Here is a 16181-nt window from a genome sequence, read left to right as displayed (position 1 = left end):
CACCAGACCCCCTTTCAAACCAGTTTCTTCTGCAGAGCTAAAAATTTCTCTCCTGGAAGACAGCATTCCTTCTGGCCATCACTCCAGCCAGAAGTGTCTCCGAACTGCAAGCGATCATGGCTGTGGAACCCTTCATCATCTTCCATGCTGACATGGTATCCCTCAGAACTAACCCATCCTTCATGCCCAAGGTGGTCTCCAGTGTGGCTGTCAACCAATCCATTCATTTGCCCACCTTTTTTCCTAATCCCCAGAACAAGGGGGGAAGGATTCTGCACTCTCTAGTTGTACACAGACAGCTCAGATTCTATCTAGACAGGACTAAATCCTTCAGAAAGTCTGATCAATTGCTGGTTAGCTTTGCTACAGGGGCAGAAGGCAAAGTCATGTCCAAGCAAACCATTTCCAGATGGATAGCACACAGCATCCATTTCTGCTACAAACAACAGTCTCCCCCCAAGGGGGTCAGGACTCACTCCACCAGAGCAACCTCAACCTCTGCAGCTTTCCTCAGAGGAGTCCCCACCAGGGACATCTTGGAGGCTGCCACCTGGACATCTGTTCACACTTTTACCAAACATTACTATCTGCCTCTCTTCTCCAAATACAGGGCAGGGTTTGCCTCTGCAGTCTTGCAGGGCATCCTAACCAGAACCTAGTTCCTTGACTACCTCCACCCATTTCCTCAGCTTTGGGAATCAACCCAAATGTGATGACTGCAACAGTGAAACACGAAGAACATAGTACAGTTGTGTACACTTACTGTAAATGTAGATGTTCGAGTGTGTTCACTGTTGCAGTCCTGGTTTCCCTCCCTGCATCCCCCTTTCTTCTCTTTCCTTACAAGGGACATATTGGTATTTACTTTCTACTGGTGGGCTTCTTCCACCAGAACCTGGCTCCTACTAGGGGGCTCCTGGCAGGTTAGGGCAAGTGAAACAGATGTAGTGGCATCGGGTGTCTTACTTTATACTACTGATGGCCTGACGTCAGTCCTGAAGCAACAGCAACCAACGCAGAAATACTAAGCCTCTGGTATTCGGGCCAGCCGAGGGCTACCCTGGCAGCGATAACCCAAATGTGATGACTGCAACAGTGAATACACTCTAACATCTACATTTATGGTAAGTGTACACAACTGTACTTTTTATATACAGGTCAGCCATATTTTTGTCAACCAGTGGAGAAGATGTGGACATTAAAGAGTTTAAGGATTTTATCTGTGAGGGGAAGAGGGCAATGGTAAAATGGCCTTGCAAAGTGATTTTAGGATTACCTGATTTGTAGGGATATTTTAGAGCTACACAGTTAAGGCTCATATATGAATTCTAGCTTGCTGCATGTGGTATAAAGTGGAAAGGGATGATGATGAAGCAGGGGGTAATTCAAGAAAGGAGGAAGTGTGATTGTGAATGCAGATCCTTGAGGAGAATAACAGACATACAGAATATTATATTTGTAAAGTAGAAGAAAGTATTCTAAGAACTAAGTCAACATGAGAATGGAGAAAGACGCTTCTGCCAATAGGGATGACTGCAATTAGGGATACAGGGAATAGGAAAGAGGTCTGTAATTTGCTGGAGAGAGCTGGCAAATAAGGTATTGGGAGCAAATAACTAGAGAGGGGAAGTTAATAGAATGGGAAGAGGCCAAGAAGACATTTGGACGCAGGCTAGAGACTGCCGTCACTATCCGGGGACTGATCTCAGAGTATAGGGGTAGAGGAAGGGATAGGGGAATCCTAAATTACGTTGACCTGGTAAACTTTTTAGTTGTAGCTAGAACAGAAGGTGCTGTTAAAAAAGGGATAATTAGTAGGGGATATAAAATATTGCAAGATGACTATAAAATTCAGTCGGGGGTAGAAAAGTTTGGAAGATAGATTTGATAAGCAACTCACAAGGAAACAGTGGGAGGGCGTGGGTGTAGCTCCCAAATATACAACAAAGTCTAGAAGATTTAGGAAGTTTTTGCATAGGTATTTTTATACCCCAGGCAGACTGCACAAATAATTTTTCCTTGGATAGATGGCAAATGTTACAGGTGTGATGGGGAAGAAAGATAGCTGGGAACATGCTTTAAGTGTGCAATGAGTTGGCTTAAAAAAAAAAAAGAATCCTTACTGAGTTTTGTCTGGGAAATGTTGGGTGAGCAAATGGGTGTAACTAAGGAAATTGTTTTCTGAGCTAAGATACAGAATCTGAATTGTTTAGGCATAGTGAGGCCTTGTTAAGTTTAATTCTGGTTGCTTCCACAACAGCAGTTACCAGAAAATGAAAATCAAAGTCTAAACTAATGATACTTGAAGTAGTAAATATTGTAACAGGAATAAATGAACTTGAAGTGGGATCTTTAGAAAAGGGTAGGAGCAAATTACATAGTAAAAATTGCAAATTATTTTGCATGTATTGTGCCCATATGGGAATTTATTCTAGAAAAGAGAGATCCTGTTTCCTGTCCTTTAAACCAATAACCAGACCAGGGTACTCTGAACCACTTTTCTTTAATAAGCCCTCCATATCTAATCCCCTTGCTCCATCTGTGAGTAAGTGCAGAGTCACCTGGCACCCATTCATCCTGCCAAAAGCATCTACCATTGAAATCTGCCAAAAAAAAAGAATAAAAGATCTGGCTTCACCCTCCTATTAACCCTGACCTGACGATGCTTCTTTTTTACCAGCATTGGTCAATTATATGATAAAAGCCCTTTCTGGAGCCACAGCCTTGTGTGCAAAATTCAGACCACCACACAATTCTGTAACTCCCTCATCTGTAATGTTTTGACTGAAAGGAAGGAACCAATGTGAGGCAAAAGGCTGTCTTAACGTATTCTGTGGTTATGTCAATGTTAACCCTTGGTCCTTTAAACTGCTGAATGGTGTAATGGCATCATCTATTGAGGCTTATTGCACCTCAACAGTCATTCACAAAAGTGCCACATGGAAATAAAAGATGGTGAATTAATTAACTCCTTGTCCTAACCCCAAAAATGTAAGCATCTAAGCAGAGCCTTTTATTATGTCATGCTCCAGAGGAACTCCAATCTGATGACAGTTCCTGAAATGCAGACCTTGCTTGACACCCATGTCCTTTTCCCACAAATCAGAAAATCATCCAGGTAATGCACAGCATACTGCAGTGGCAACCTCTATTCCTAACACCACTGCAAGGCTGAACTCGATTTCATAGCAAGTAAGATGATATATTTGTTTTTTTGTGTAACCTCCTTAAACCACACAAATGTTAAGGTCATTTGGCACACAAGTCCTTATAGGTGAAAATCTCAGATTTGATTACCACATTTGACACACTAAGAAAATTCATCAAAAGCTAGGCTTCCTACTTGTAATAAAATCATACCTGTCGGACTGCCAGAAAATACACTGCCTCTACCCAGCTCTTGCCTGCACTCCATTATGCTACACGCGTATTCACCAAATGACAGTTGACTCCTCTATGAAATCTAGACCAGTGCTTTAACAAGATCACCAAATTCGCTACAAGTGCTCCTACCCAGGACATATCACTGCAGTAGCTTGAGCATCAAATCAGCGAATATATTTCCAGCTTCTTATTGCTCCCAAACTGATCAACAAACTTCAAAACTGCTCAGTCCTTAAAAGTAATACACTTCTAGACTCCACTAAGATCTGTACACTCTTTGGATCAACTTTTCCTATAAAACAAAAAACCAACAACTCTGCAGGAAGCAACGTTTGTTCCAACTATGTTTCTAGAATGTGGAACTCTTATCCTCCCCCATCCCCCCTCCAAGTACTACTACAATCGTTCATAGGTAGGTACTAAGCTATTGGCCTTGGGGCCTATACAAGCCTAGCCAAAAAGGTACCCTGGCTTTCGCCACCCAAGAAAATTATTTTCCTGTGCCCCTGTCAAGCAGAACCACAGAAGTGATCCCCGGGGTGAATTTCCTATTTACCCATCCAATATAGGTTCATAGGTAGGTACTAAGCTATTAGCCCTAGGGTTAAACAGCTTCTGCAAGGCTCAAACTCAGGACTCTGTACACCACAGTCACAGTAGTTAACCACTAAGCCATCATAGCAATACATATATCTCACTTAAACTCCTTCTCCGTCACTGCTGCTTTCCAGAGTAAAGCACCTCTGTGGATCTTCTCTCTCCTATTATTCAGTGTAAAGCAGTAGTAATTCAAAAATAAAGTCCGCACATGTTGCTGTACAGCCTGTAGACCTGGCCATATCAGAATAGTAATTGCTGTCATATTGTATGCCCAAATATACCAGTCCTGAGGGAAGATGAGAAAATGGAAGGTAAACTCTACATCCAGCTTGGCTAGCCCTGGTTCCTTTAAACTGCTGAATGGTGTAAATGGCATCATCTAATGAGGCTTATTACACCTCAACTTCTCTTACTTGTACAGTCCTTCACAAAAGTACCACATGGAAATGAAAGATGGTGGATTAATTGAAAACTCCTTATCCTAACCCCAACAGGGATGCTCTGAAAACCTTAAACAGGAGATACTGTAAACGGCCTGTTCCCTCTACTTTTCTCAATCTTTGTATAAAGTGTTTTTTTTTAATATTCACAAACTATATTTTTTTTAAATTCTGTGTACTAGTAGAAGTCCTAGACTTAAAAACCGTTAACAACTGTAAAGTAACTTTCTTCTTAGATAGATCCTCTTTGACAGTGTTTCAAAATGCCAGTTAAAATGTCTTATTTTGCTTGGATAATGATTACAACACAGTTTAACAATTGGAGGCTTGAAAAGATGCTTTACCTCGTTCAGAAATGTTATCTGAGAAGGTATGAAGCTTTCACATTGCTAGCTACACTATTCCCTTTATTACTAACTAACCTTAAACTTGAGGCTTGCTTGATTGAGACAGGAATGGTTGGTCGACAAAACAGTCAACAGGTGTTTGATAATAACAGACCTAGGATAGTGGAATATGCCCATACCCTGGTGATTGTGCGATATTTATAGTAAACGGGTCTATATTACAAGACCCGAAGTAGCATTCTGTCGAATGTGTCTTGGTCGAACTTAAAAGGCAGAAAACGGAAAATATCGAAGCGACTGTTAAGTAAATTCTTTCCCTGGGAAAGAATTTGCTTGGCTGCTTCGGTACTTCCGTTTTCGGCACTGTAGTGCGGTCTCGGGAGTTGGTATATTTAAGTAGGTGGGTGGGGGGTGCAGCCCCCCACATCAGAATGTAGGGGGCGAAGCCGCCCCCCCCCCCACTTAATGTAATGTTTAAATTCATTTTTATTATTTATTTTTTTGTTGGAACAGTGATTTTTTTTCCCTTGGAAAAAAATCGCTGTTCTGACACTTCGATATTGTAAACTTTCGCTTACATAGGGTCGATCAATGACAGTTCGCCTTATTAAGCATTCTGTGATTTAATATAGACCGTAGTTATCATGGGGTGTGGGGGGGTGAAGGGGCGCTTGCCAAAAATTGTGTGTTACTTTGCTTGCTCAGAGGTAGACAGATTTTGTTTATTTTTTTATTGACATTTGTTTACCAGTAATGTCCAACTGGGTAGTAAATAGCCAATGTTATGTAGTCCTATCTCTCCTACATTCTTACCCGTGGGTTCGGCTCCGACTCAGCCAATTTTACTAGCTCAAAGTCTCTCATTGGCTGGGCCAAGAGGATATCCCATGGTGCACTGCTCCATATCCCCAGATCTCGTTTGCCGCTTGTGTAGCTCGGACGTGATCTCTCGTGGCTGTGGCTAAGTACCTTCTTTTTGCTATTTCTCTTAGAGAAATTTGTTAGTTCATACCCAAAAGCTATTTTGATAGCTATTTCTTATTGCTGTCGCTGTGCTTGAGTGTGATAGTTGTGTTTTTGGTATCCCTAACTGTTCCAGCAGACTAGGCGCGTTTTAGTTAGAGGACCTAGTCCTCCCTTCTGTTGTTGGATAAACCTTTTTGTGTGATTGTGTTTTTCTGTGTATTCCCTAGAAGGACCGTTTCAGTTAGAGGTTCTTAGAGTGTGTCTAGTACTGTTTTACTGGTGTTTCTAAATTGTGTGTTTTTCCCGCCCTTTTTGTAAGTTACGTCTAGGTGTTTCGCTACCGTTAGTTATAAAATGTCTAAGGATCAGAAGGAACATAAGCCTTCTGGCTTTAAAAAAATGTTCCAAATGTGGATACAAGATGTCCATCACGGATGGACACTCTGTGTGTGTTTACTGCCTTTGAGCCATCCATTTACAGGAGTCGTGTAGCTTTTGCCACGCGTTCAGTCCTAGGGTGCTCCAGGAGAGGAAAAATAAATTGATATTAAAGGGACTTCTGAAACCGTCATTTGAGGAAGCTATAGACTCTGCTTCTAGTACTCCGTCAAAATCTAAAGCTTCCAAGTCTAAGAAAAGGTCTCTGGCTCCATCTGCCACTTCGGAGCCTCCGGAGAAGATTACTGTTTTGGACTCTACCTCCTCTGCTCCACTGTCCTCAGGGCCGCAGGAGGTATCCGTGTTAACTGAATCGGCGTCGGCTCCTATTATTCTTGAACCCATTCGGAGCCGATCGCCCAGTGTTAGGCATGGTTCACCTGACAAGAGATCCCAATCCCCATTGCTCTCCTCTAAATCCTCCAGGCTTTCTGATTTGGATGTTGATAGGGTAGTGCAGGAGGCTCCTGCAGTCGCCGGTGTTGGCCAAATTGTTCTCTGCTCCGACCCACTCGGCTCCGGAGCCAGTTCCTATGACCGTTTCGATGAATCCTCCTCCAAGCACATCCTTGTCATCGGAGCCGGTATGCTGTGCTCCAAGTGATGTTCCTGCGCCGGCTCCGATACCTCCTCTGGGTCTATCAGTGCCGACCTCGGCTCCGACCATGTCGGTTTCGTCCACAGGGTTCGAGACTCTGGTCTCTTCGGTCGGGCCCGAGGGGGATACTTCGGGACATCTGTCAGTTCCGAGTCTCCCACTCGGTGCATCGGCTCATGGGACCCTGGTCCCGGACGTGGCCTCGGATGCCAGTCGGTCCTCGGACTCGGAGGGACCTGCCTTCGAGGCCATGCAGAGCATGCTGGCCAGATCGTCAGCTGCATCACCCGGGTCGGTCATTCTGTCCCCCACCACCCCGGCAAGAGCTTCTGACACTCGCCTATCCATGGACAGTAGAGCGCCAGGCCATAAGGATACCCCCACGAGCGGTCCCCAACTTTCTGAAGGTCTCCCAGAGTCTCTGCCTGAGGAGCCTCCTAGAAAGAAATTGTGCAAGAGGAAGCACATACACTCCCAGGATGAGTCTCTCACCTCCAATACTGACCTAGAGGAATCGGAAGGGTCCCCCAAGTCTTCCTCTGATGATGTTTCCTTCTCCAATATCCTGGAGGTACTGAAACAAAGAGGAGACTGGCCTTCCAAAGCTCCTTCCGAGGAGAAGTCAGTATTCCTTAAGGCTTTTAGCGCTCAACCCTCCACCCCCTGGGTGTCTCCACCCTTCAACGAACTTCTTGACCTCATTTGTCGAAGGGTGTGGGAAAACCCTGATTCTGTGGAGCCCATGCCCAGGTGTCCCAACAAATTCCTGTCCGCACCCCAGGGAAAGGAGTTTCTGTCAAAAGGAGTCCCTGTAGATGCCATGGTGGTGACGGCAGCCACCCAGAAGGAAGTTGCAGAGTCTTCTTCATCAGTCCATCCTCCTAACAAGCAGTCTAGGACCATGGACCGGTAGGGAAGCATACCCCATCTTCAGCAACCTTCACTTTACGGTCGCTGAATTATTTGTCTCACTTCACTCGGCTCCAGAGAGATCTCCTCAAAGAGTTGGGAGATACTCTTGCGGGTAACATACCTGAGGTGGTGGCTCAGTCGGTTAACGCACAGGTTTCTACCCTCAACTCCATCGGTAACTCGTCCATGCGGCTCATTTCGTATGCAGCCAAGGGAGCGAGTAGGGCAGCAAGCTCTGGGGTCACCCTTAAAAGGCAAGCCTGGCTGCGCCTGTGTCACTTTGTGGAGGCCTTCAAGTCTTCCTTCACTGACGCCCCATTTAACGGTTCCTCCTTGTTTGGGATCAAAGTGAAAGACACCCTCACCAGGTGCGAGCAAGAGGGAAAGGCCCTGTCTGCTGAAATCACAGAGGTTTTTTCCTGCCGCACAAGGTAAACCCCCCTCCAGAGGCAGGGGAGGGGGGGGGGTTACTCAGGGAGACGTTGCCCCAGAGGCAGAGGGTGCCCCCGCAATTCGGGAGACCGCAACTCCTTCTGTGGCTCTCCATACTCTCATTCCTGAGGGTGTGCCCAACTGCGCTTCTGCGGAGCCAGTCGGGGGGTGAATTTCCTTATATCCGGAAGCCTGGGAGAGCATTACCTAGGACCGATGGGTATTACGGATAATTTCCGGAGGTTTCCTCATTCCATTCTCTTCAGTACCCCCGCCAATCAGAAAAATCCCAGACGTTCCACCCAGTCAAAGGGATCAAGCAGCCTCAGAGGTCTCTCAGCTGCTAGAAAAAGGAGCCATCAGAGTCCCCTCAGACCAAATCGGATTAGGGACTTACTCAAGATTCTTTTTGGTGCCAAAAAGAACAGGGGACTTGAGACCCATACTAGATCTCAGTCAACTCAATTACGTACAGAAGTCCAAGTTCCGTATGGTCACACTACAATCGATTCTCCCATTGTTGGGAGAGGAGGTATGGATGTGCTCCATCGATCTCAAGGATGCTTACTACCATGTCAAAATGGACACAGCATCCAGCAGTCACCTACACTTCCAGCTGGGAGCCTGTCACTTCCAGTTTCGAGCCCTGTCCTTTGGTCTCACCACAGCCCCCAGGGTGTTCACCAAATGTATGGCAGTGGTGACGGCTCATTTGAGACGTCAGGGATTCCAGGTGTTTCCATACCTGGACGACTGGCTCCTTATCACCCCCACCAGGCATCAACTAGTTCAGACCAGGGATGCTACCATCAGTCTATGTCACCAGTTGGGCATAACAATAAACTGGGAAAAATCTGCCTTATTGCCCTCCCAGCGTGTCACCTTTATAGGAGCAGAGTTAGACACCATTCGAATGCGAGCATTCTTACCACAAGAAAGGATCACAGTATTACAACAAAAAATACACATGCTGATGCCCCTGAGACAAGCGAAGGCAAGACTGGTTCTACAACTCCTAGGGACCATGGCAGCAACTATCATGCTGGTCCCTCTAGCCAGATTACACATGAGACTTCTTCAATGGCTCCTTTTTGTCCAATGGTCTCTCCAGAGACTCCCACTATCTCATCCCATCTTACTCACAGGCAGGTGCAAGCAGGATCTCCGTTGGTGGCTGTGCACCAATAATTTGAATGGGGGAAAGCCCTTCGTTCCACCCGTCCTGTTGCCACGGTGACCACGGACGCCTCCCAGATGGGGGGGGGGGGGCATTATCTCGGCCGGACAGTCCAAGGCATGTGGCAGGAACACGAGATGCATTTGCATATAAACGTCCTGGAGATGAGAGCAGTGCTTCTTGCATTGCAGGCACTTCAGAAAGTTCTGCTTCTAGGGACTATTGCGATACACTCGGACAACATGTCAGTAGTGTGGTATGTGAACAAGCAAGGGGGAACCCGGTCTTACCCTCTATGCAGAGAGGCTATGCGAGTGTGGCATTGGGCAATAGCTTCCCAACGGTTTCTGGTGGCAATGCACATTCTGGGGAAGTCCAACGTAATAGCAGACAGGCTAAGCAGAGCGATACTTATGCCTTACGTGTGGTCCCTGAATTGCCTGGTTGCAGAGCGAATCTTCAGCAGGTGGGGTCAGCCTTGCTGCGACCTCTTTGCCAGCCCTCTCAATGCGAAATGCAGCAACTACTTCACGCTGATCTCCCCACAGGGGGAATCACCCAGGGACGCTCTGGTTCACGATTGGCCCTACGGTCTGCTTTATGCTTTCCCTCCGTTTCCCCTCCTCTCAAGGGTGATTCAGAAAGCGCAATCCTTGGGAAGCAGAATGATTCTGATTGCCCCACACTGGCCTCGTCAAGTCTGGTTCCCCTTTCTTCAACCATGCATTGTGAGCACTCCTTGGATTCTGGACCCTCTACCAGGTTTACTGACACACATGTTGGGACAGTTCCACCCCTCTCTGAGGACACTACGGTTGACAGCCTGGCTACTCTACTTCCATCGCTAGTCAGACGTCATAATTTTTCACCGGAAGTGGTCCATATATTATCGTCCTCTCATAAGCCATCCACTAGATAGATTTATTCTAGCAAATGGAAAAGGTTCTCTATCTGGGCACATACTAGAGGCATTGATCCTTACACAGTTCCAATAGATTCAGTTCTTGAGTTCTTGTCTATGCTGTTCTATCGGGTCCACATCAGCCACCATCAAAGTTCATCTGGCGGCGATATCTAATTTCCACATAGCGAATGAACCTAGTCTCATGGCACACAGACTATGCTAAGCATTCCTTAAAGGTACTCTGTTGCTTCGTCCCCCAGTGTCCGAACCTGTCATGCCCTGGGATCTCAATTTTGTTCTTCAAGCCCTTACTTTACTACCATTTGAGCCTACAGCTAACTGTGAATTAGAATTTTTGACATGGAAAACAGCATTCTTAACAGCAGTCACTTCAGCAAGGCGGGTTTCGGAAATTCAAGCCCTCTCCATCAAACCCCCATATTTAAACTTCCATAAAGATAGGGTCTCTCTTAGACCAAACCCCTCGTTCCTTCCTGAAGTGGCTTCCGTGTCTAACATGAATCATTCCATCGGGCTGCCTGTCTTCTTTCCCCACTTTTCTAACAAGGCAGAATTTAGTTTCACCAATTGGATGTACATAGACAGTTACGCTTCTCTCTACACCGGACAAAAGATATCCGAAATCTGACCAACTCTTTGTCTCCTTTTCGGAAAACCGATTGGGTTCTCCGGTATCCAAGGTCACGCTGTCTAGATGGATAGCCAGTTGTATCTCATTCATCTATCAGGCAGGAGGTAAAAATTTGCCATTTCCAGTCAAGGCACATTCTACTCTGGCTGTTTCTACATCCACAGCCTATCAGGCTAGATTGTCAATGGATGATATATGTGCTGCAGCTACTTGGGCTTCTCCTCACACCTTTGTTTCTCATTACAGATTGGACGTGGTCTCCAGGGGCAGATCTTCCTTTGGCTCCACAGTTCTCAGGAATATTTTCCTATGAGCCACCCAGGATGTAGGTGCTAGGGATGCTGTCCCACGGGTAAGAATGTAGGCGAGATAGGACTACATAACATCAAGAAGTTACGTACTCACCATAACGTTCGATGTATGTAGTCCATCTCGTCTCACATTCTTACTTACCCTCCCACCTTCCCCCTGCCTGGAGGATTTGGAGGTTAGGTTGTCACCTGCAGAGTCCCTTTGATTAGTTGTTTATATGGATGTGAGGTGTGTATGGAGTACAAATGTTTTTTCGCAGCAAACTAGATCTGGGGATATGGAGCAGTGCACCATGGGATATCCTCTTAGCCCAGCCAATGAGAGACTTTGAGCTAGTAAAATCGGCCGAGTCAGAGCCGATATTCGGCTCCGAACCCACGGGTAAGAATGTGAGGCGAGATGGACTACATACATCGAACATTATGGTGAGTACATAACTTCTTGTTTTCGGCGCAGACCAGTGGAGAAATGCTCCACAGTTAGATAACATCAAGTAAAACAGTAGTAGAGATGTAATAAAAAAAATATATGTGCAATTTGACAGTGAAATACATATACAATAAAACACAAGATTAGTAATGTAGTAATAAAAAAAAAAAGAAAACCATGATAAATGTGGCAATCATTATATACAAAAGTATTACAAGCTCTAGAGCAAACTCCCAATCCACTTAAAACAAAGGTCATTCCTGTCTATATTCAAGCGCTACGTGGATCTATGGATGGGAAACAGAAAATTTACCTGAGAACTGCCCCCTGTACTACTAATGGTCAAAGGCAGTTCCTAAATGCTTTATCCCATGCATGGGTCCCCTTTATTCTTATTAGGAATAATGTATAATTATTGACCATGGGATGGGCAAGGCCAGTCTCTACTCAAATGGGATAGGTTAATTTAAGAACAAAAAGGGAAATTGACTAGGCTTAAAATGTGTGTGTGTGTGTGTGTGTGTGTGTGTGTGTGTGTGTGTGTGTATATATATATATGTATGCATGTGTGTGTATAAATGTACATATTTATATATATATACTATATATATATATATATATATATATATATATATACATATATATATATAAAATGTGTGTATGCGTATATAATGTTTTATATATATATATATATATATATATATATATATATATATATATATATATATATATAAATATGTAAAAGTATATATGATGTGTATGTACAGTGGATATAAAATGTTTACACACCCCTATTAAAATGCCAGGTTTTTGTGATATAAAAAATGAGACCTCAATAAATCATTTCAAAACCTTTTCCACTTTTAATGTGACCTATAACCTGCACAATTCAATTAAAAAACAAACAAATCTGTTGGGGGGAAAAATATAAAAAATAAAAAACATACAATAAGTTGGTTGCATAAGTGTGCACACCCTTAAAGTAATACTTTGTTGAAGCACCTTCTGATTTAACTACAGCATTCAGTCTTCTTGGATACACACCTGCCATCAATGACAGTGATGTAATTCCAAGTAAAGTTAAGATGTCCTAGTAGGATTTTCCTAACATTTACTCAGTTGCCTGCTACAACAAAAGCCATGGCCATGGTTTGCAGAGATTTTACAAAGCATCAAAGGGATCTCTCTGTTGAAAGGTGTCAGTCAGGAGAAGGGTACAAAAAAATTACCACAGCTTTGGATCTACCATGGAACACAGCCATGGAACACAGTGAAGACCGTCATCAAAAAGTGGAGAAAATATGGAACAGTGACGTTGCAAAGAACTGGATGTCCCTCCAAAATGAATGAAAAGAGACGAAAACTGGTCAGGGAGGCTGCCAAGAGGTGCAGGAATTTCTGGCAAGTACTGGTTGCGTGCTACATGTGACAACAATCTCCCATATTCTCCATATGTCTGAGCTGTGGGGTAGGGTTGCAAGGTGGAAGCCTTTTCATACACAGAAAAATGTGCAGGCCTGGGTAAAAATTGCAAAACAATACATCAAGTCTCCTAAAAGCATGTGGAAAAATGTGTTAAGGTCTGATGAGACCAAGGTTAAACTTTTTGGCCGCAATTCCAAAAGGTACATTTGGTGCAAAAACAACACTTTGCATCACCAAAAGAACACCATCCCCACGGTGAAGCATGGTGGAGGCAGTATCATGTTTTGGGGTTGCTTTTCTTCAGCTGGAATTGGGGCTTTAGTTAATGTGGAGAGAATTATGAATAGTTCCAAATACCAGTCACGTTTGGCCCAAAATCTTCAGGCATGTGCTAGAAAGCTGAAGATGAGGAGGAATTTCACCTTTCAACATGACAATGACCCCCAAGCAAACATTCAGATCAGTGGGCAAATATTGCCAAGTCAAGATGTGCCATGCTGATAGACTCCTACCCAAGAAGTCTGAATGCTGTAATTAAATCAAAAGGTGCGTGATTCAACAAAGTATTAGTTTAAGGGTGTGCACACTTATGCAACCAGCTTATTGTATGTTTTTTGTTTTTTATATTTTCCCCCTAAAAGATTTGTTTTTCAGTTGAATTGTACAGGTTATAGGTCACATTAAAGGTGGGAAAAGTTTTGAAATGATTTATTGTGGTCTCTCTCCTTTTTTTTTTTTTTTTTTCTTTCTTTGTATCACAAAAACCAGGCATTTTAACAGGGGGTGTGTAAACTTTTTATATCCACTGTATATGTTTGTGTGTATGTATATGTATATATAATATGCGCACACACAACACACACACATTTATTGAGACTTTTGTTATTGTGTAATAGCCTGTGGTCACTACATCTGACCTAGTTACTGCAGGAGTTCTGTCCAAGACATTACTCCTACAAATTTAATGAAAATTTTGTCACTGTATAACGTAAGCACATTTTGCATGAAGAATCTTGCTGTATATTAACTTTAATCAGTCAAATACATTGTCAACTTTTGTGACTGAAAGTCTCTGTGAAATAGTCAGTGCCCTCCAAGGATCTCTTACTAAGTTGCCCACTGCCCCCCCCCCTTTTTCTTGACCAGTAAACTGCACTGCACGTGCAAGTTATTTAGCCTCAGGAAATTACAGAAGACCTGTCATACTTTGTATCTCTCTAATTGCTTTGTACGGGCTCTAAACTGATTGCTTTCCATTTTAATTTGACCCTTCTTCACTTGGTTCTTTACTTCTGTCAAATTCCCGTCCCTGACCTTCTCTCTACATATACCATAAGCCTAATTGTTCCCTCGTTTCACATTGCAATTCTTGTTTGTCTTAGACTAACTTATCTTTAATTTCTCTACAAACTGTCATAACATTTCTCTAAATATTAAATGATTGTCATCTAACTTTATGGATTCTTAGCCAATATTTTTATATAGTGTCTAATTTGTTATAATTTAAAATACAGATTTTTTGTTTTATTTTTGAAGATTGGAAAACTGTTGTTAAAATGTTTTGTAATAATTTGGAGTTTTTTCTCCCTGAGCATCTGCTGAAAATCTGCTTCTACCCAGTCTGACTTTTTTGGTAACCAAATGTCAACACACACACTTACACACAGACACAATTTATATATCTGCATCAGTATGCAGATATCTGCATATATATATATATATATATATATATATATATATATGTATATATATGTAAAATGTGTGTAGATGTCTGTCTACCTCAGACACAAGTCTGTCTTTGAATCCTTAAAACAAATCTAGCAGTGTTCTCTCCCCCCCCTCTCCATCTGCTCCTGCTAAACAGGTTACAATTGCTAATCCCATTCCCCCTGACAAGGATGGGAAAGCAGTGGAAATGTTTGAAGAAAATGTAATCTGATATTGTTAATCCTCATTCATTCCTTACGCATGGGTATCAATTCCGTCCTTGGAACCGAGCCGGCCATTTTCCAAACTCGTGTCAGCTAGAAACTCTCGAGCTAAACTCTTACCCATAATCCCCCTCTCCCTGTTACCTCAGATTTCATTTGCCGCGTTGCCATTCGGTCTGTTAAGCTGCTTCTCTTGAGCTTAGTATAGTTATTTGTTGTCAGAATAGTCATTTATATAACCTTTTCTCAGAAAAGTTTCTTTTTCATTGTCTCTTACCCTTTCGCATCTAGCGATAATATTTTCTTGAGTTTTCTTCTCCTTTCTCTACACCTTTTACCGCAAGGTATTTCTCGCCTACCATCGTTGGTAAGCTTCCCTTTTTTTTTCATACCTTCTGGTATTCTTTTGTACCATTGCTAGTACCCTTTCTACTATCCCTTTTTCTGTCATGGCAGATAAGAAAGGTAGTCCGGGTTTTAAAAGATGTTCTGATTGTGGACACAAATTATCTACATCTGATGCACACTCTTTGTGCGTTTATTGTTTGGGGGCATCCCATTTATCTGTTGACCCGCCCTGTACTGTCTGTGAATTTTTTTCTAACAGAGCTTTGTTAGAAAGGAAAAAAGTTGTTTCTTCTTACATCTCCCTTTTCGGAGGCTATTTCTGGGTCGGAGGCCTCAATCCCTCTTAGAGCCCATAAGAAAATTTTGGATGTTCCTACTAAGGCCAAGTCTTTGCTTTCGTCCCCGGCTGAGGACTCCTGCCAACCAAAACTTAAAAAGGCTAAAGTTTCTGCTCCGGGAGCTCGCGCAGTCAGCCCCACTGCTTTCGGTGCCTAGACTTTCGGCACAGAGGCCTTTGGCTCCTTTAGTGATCTCAGCTCCATCTTCTCCTGCAGCCTTCACTATATCTGCACCGAGAGGCTCCTCGGCTCAAACTATTACTACTACTGTATCGGCACCGACCGCTCAGTCGGCGCAGACCTTGACCACGTTGGCTCCGACATCTTACTCGGAACCGATGCCTCAGTTGTTGGCTCCAATTTTGTCGGTTCCAGCTTCAGTACCGACAACCACTTCGGCACCGATCCTTGTGTCGGTGCAGACTGTGACCTCGGAACCGATGACTTCCTCGGTGCCGACACTGGTAGTCCAGTCTCTCTCGGCACCGTTGTTCTTGGTGCAGACTGGTGAGGCGGGCACCGAGTTTGTCTCTTCTGTGGACAGGCCT

The 16181-nt window shown here is 43.7% G+C and overlaps 1 protein-coding gene across 2 annotated transcripts in view; it reads left to right on the top strand.

Annotated features, from left to right (window-relative positions):
- MMADHC (metabolism of cobalamin associated D) overlaps nucleotides 1-16181 on the top strand; it is a 287294-nt gene that overhangs the window by 169280 nt on the left and 101833 nt on the right. The window lies entirely within an intron of this gene.

This window comes from Protopterus annectens, chromosome 6.part0 (genome assembly GCF_019279795.1).
Source record: "Protopterus annectens isolate FY-2018-M chromosome 6.part0, PAN1.0, whole genome shotgun sequence".
Taxonomy (NCBI): Eukaryota; Metazoa; Chordata; order Ceratodontiformes; family Protopteridae; genus Protopterus; species Protopterus annectens.
This window is presented reverse-complemented; position numbering and strand designations above follow the sequence as displayed.